At 48.0% G+C, this 2,916-nt stretch overlaps 1 non-coding gene across 1 annotated transcript; it reads left to right on the top strand.

Annotated features, from left to right (window-relative positions):
- Positions 1-1,037: 1,037 nt before the first annotated feature.
- On the top strand, positions 1,038-2,334 carry LOC101077008 (uncharacterized). Its single transcript, XR_003887594.1, has 3 exons — positions 1,038-1,076; positions 1,511-1,606; positions 1,688-2,334. It is a non-coding gene; the product is annotated as an uncharacterized protein (transcript).
- Positions 2,335-2,916: the final 582 nt, after the last annotated feature.

The raw sequence follows: 2,916 nt of genomic DNA, 5'->3' as shown, positions 1-2,916 counted from the left end.
GTGCTGCAGGTTCCCCTCAAGACAACACACAAACCCCAGCCGTCAGCCCCAGGAGGGAGCTGTTCAAACTTCCTCGACCCCTTTTTACAACAAGCCTCTCATCAATTTTCACTCCCATAAAGTCTTGAAAAGGTGTCTCAGCTGTGGCTGCGACGTTTGAATAAAAGATCTGGTCCCTTTTCTCCTGGTCTCAGACCTTCCTCCTACGATCCAGCTGACGGAGGAGGCTGAACACACCCTCCAGCGTTTGAACATTTAAGAGCTCTTTAGATCTCTAAGATACAGGATTGCTCACTAAAAGCCTCATCTTTGATGCTTTCATGTCTCCACTTCACTTCCGCTTCCTCCCCTGATCAGCAGCAGAGTCTCCAGCAGGTCTCACATTCACCATGAAGCCGTCTCACATCTTCATCTCCGTCAGCTCCATCATCACCGTCTTCTGCTCCGAAGGTTTGTGGTTGCTCAGCTATTTACTGTGGTGCCATCTGGACCTGACCTTCAAAGAGAGCTTTCAGCAGCTCTTTTCTCACTCATTTAATCCTAATCCATCGTCTGAGGGTCACACATACAGAATATGGTTCATCTGTCTGCAGGGGTTCACCTCAGTGAAGATAATCAGGTTTCTCAGACTCCAGCGGAAGTGCTGACGAGACCAAACGTTCAAGTCAACCTGAGCTTCACACACACGATCCAGAACTATTACACGATTCTCTGGTACCAGCGCCCAGCAGGAGACACTGGCCTAAAGCTGATCGGGTACGTGGCTTATAAAAACCCCACCGTTGAATCGGCATTGAAGGAAGCCTTTGCTGTGAGTGGAGATGGAGAGAAAGCAGCTCATCTCCACATCCTGGGACACCCTGAAGACAGCACAGAATATTACGGAGCTGCAAGTGTGCACAGTTGGCAAGAAAGAGACTCCGTCATACAAAAAGCCCCAGAACAACAGGAGATAAAGTGCACGCCAACAGGAAACAGCTGGAAACGTGCGGCACGGTAGCAACTGGCGGTTTGGGGGACTGGAGCCGATCCCAAGAGCCAGGGGACATCCTCACGGGTCCAGCCGGGTTAACCAGGTGAACATACAGGAAGGGGGGGGGGCAAACAAAATAGGAACACACTTACTGAAAAAAGACCTGTGATTACAGGAACCTCGTGCACAAAGAAACAGAATTAAGGAATGAAACGTTTACTGGGTTCATTAGAAAGTTATGGTTCAAGATTTGTGTCAACTAATTCGTCCTAACTGATTGATTCATTCTTTTCTTTTCGAACAAGCCAAAGAAATCTTGTTATTATTGGGGGTGTTTAATATTCACGCCCTAAATAAACCAAAGAAAACACTAAATCTTCACATCGTTTTCAAAGAATAGAAGCTCATTAATTACAGTTCTGAGGACGTCAGGAGGAGCCAAAGTCAAGTGGAAGCAGACGAAGATGCCGTCTCTTTTCACTGATGTGTATCTTCTAACGTCCGTTTCCTCTTTACACCCGGGTCACGTGACTGAAGGCGTCTCCACAAACCAGCACACAAACGTCTCCTCTGGTTCGTGTCGTCTGAAACGGTTCAGGATGAGCCGCCTTCTACTTTTCTGCTGCTTTACATGTGAGAAACTGGGGGAAGGATCCATGGAAAGTAGATTTCTCCACAGCAGGTGTGAATGATTTCTTCTTTTTCCCCACACAGGTGTTTGTCTGGGTGTGGACGTCCGTCAGTCTGTCTCTGATCTGCTCACTAAACCTGGAGACAAAGTGCAGATTTTCTGCAGCCATGATAAAACTGACTACAGGATGATGCTGTGGTACCAGAGAAGCCCTGCAGACACGGCTATGAAGCTGGTTGGATATTTGAATTACCAAGACGTCACCATGGAAGAAGAATACAAGCAGAACTTTAACCTGTCTGGAGATTTGAGCGGCACTAAAGCCAAGAATGGATCTCTAATGATTCACATAACAGGACGGGAGGAAGGAGCAGTTTACTACTGTGGAGCAAGTGAAGCACACTGATAAAGATCCCTCTAAGACTCTACAGAAACTGAATCAGCTCACACATACACGCACACACACACACACACACACACACACACACACACACACACACCTTCATGTGAATAAAGAAGCTTTTCCAAGACCAGACCTTCACTCATGTACTCAAAGAGCTCACACATATAATCAGTGTGGTAGAATCTCAAGATCAAGTTCTACCTAAAGGTGGTTGAGGAGGTGTTTTCAGCCAGAGCAGAGCCGCCCCCTCCTCTCAGACCCCCCCTGCTCATCAGAATCTCCACCACTGAGACGTTCTTGCCTACTGGGGCTAAACTTCTTGAGCCAGCCAACATGATCTTCATGCTTCTGGTAGTTTGCAGCCTTTATTTGTCTGCAGCTCAGGGTAAGAAGGTGAGACCAAAGAACAGAGGCTGCACAGCTACCGTGGCCATAACCTCTTCTGCTCTTCTCCTCACAGCTGCTGCCGACGACAAAAGTGTCCGTCAAACACCTCCGTCCATCACAAAGAGAGAAGGAGATGCTCTTGTCAGTGGGATCAACTGTTCACACAGCATCAGTAGTTACGACAGGATCTACTGGTACAAACAAGATGAGAGCAGGGCTCTGAAGCTCCTGGGATATCTGAATATCAACTTCAAAAACGTGGAGGAGGACATGAAAGGGAAGATAAGCTTTGATGGAGATGGACGTTCAGGTTCCAGCCTCAGCATTGCTGCTGTTGGGCTGAAAGACAGTGGGGTTTATTTCTGTGCTGCTAGTCTCCACAGTGCTGCAGGTTCCCCTCAAGACAACACACAAACCCCAGCCGTCAGCCCCAGGAGGGAAGAACCTTTTCACTCTGAGGCCACGAAGATGGGCGGAGGAATTAACACCACCCACCTTGTGACATGGAGGCTTGACTCAAGG

The sequence above is a fragment of the Takifugu rubripes genome, chromosome 2, assembly GCF_901000725.2.
Source record: "Takifugu rubripes chromosome 2, fTakRub1.2, whole genome shotgun sequence".
Taxonomy (NCBI): Eukaryota; Metazoa; Chordata; class Actinopteri; order Tetraodontiformes; family Tetraodontidae; genus Takifugu; species Takifugu rubripes.
Note: the sequence above shows the minus strand (reverse complement) of the source record. Positions and strands in the feature narration are given on the sequence as shown.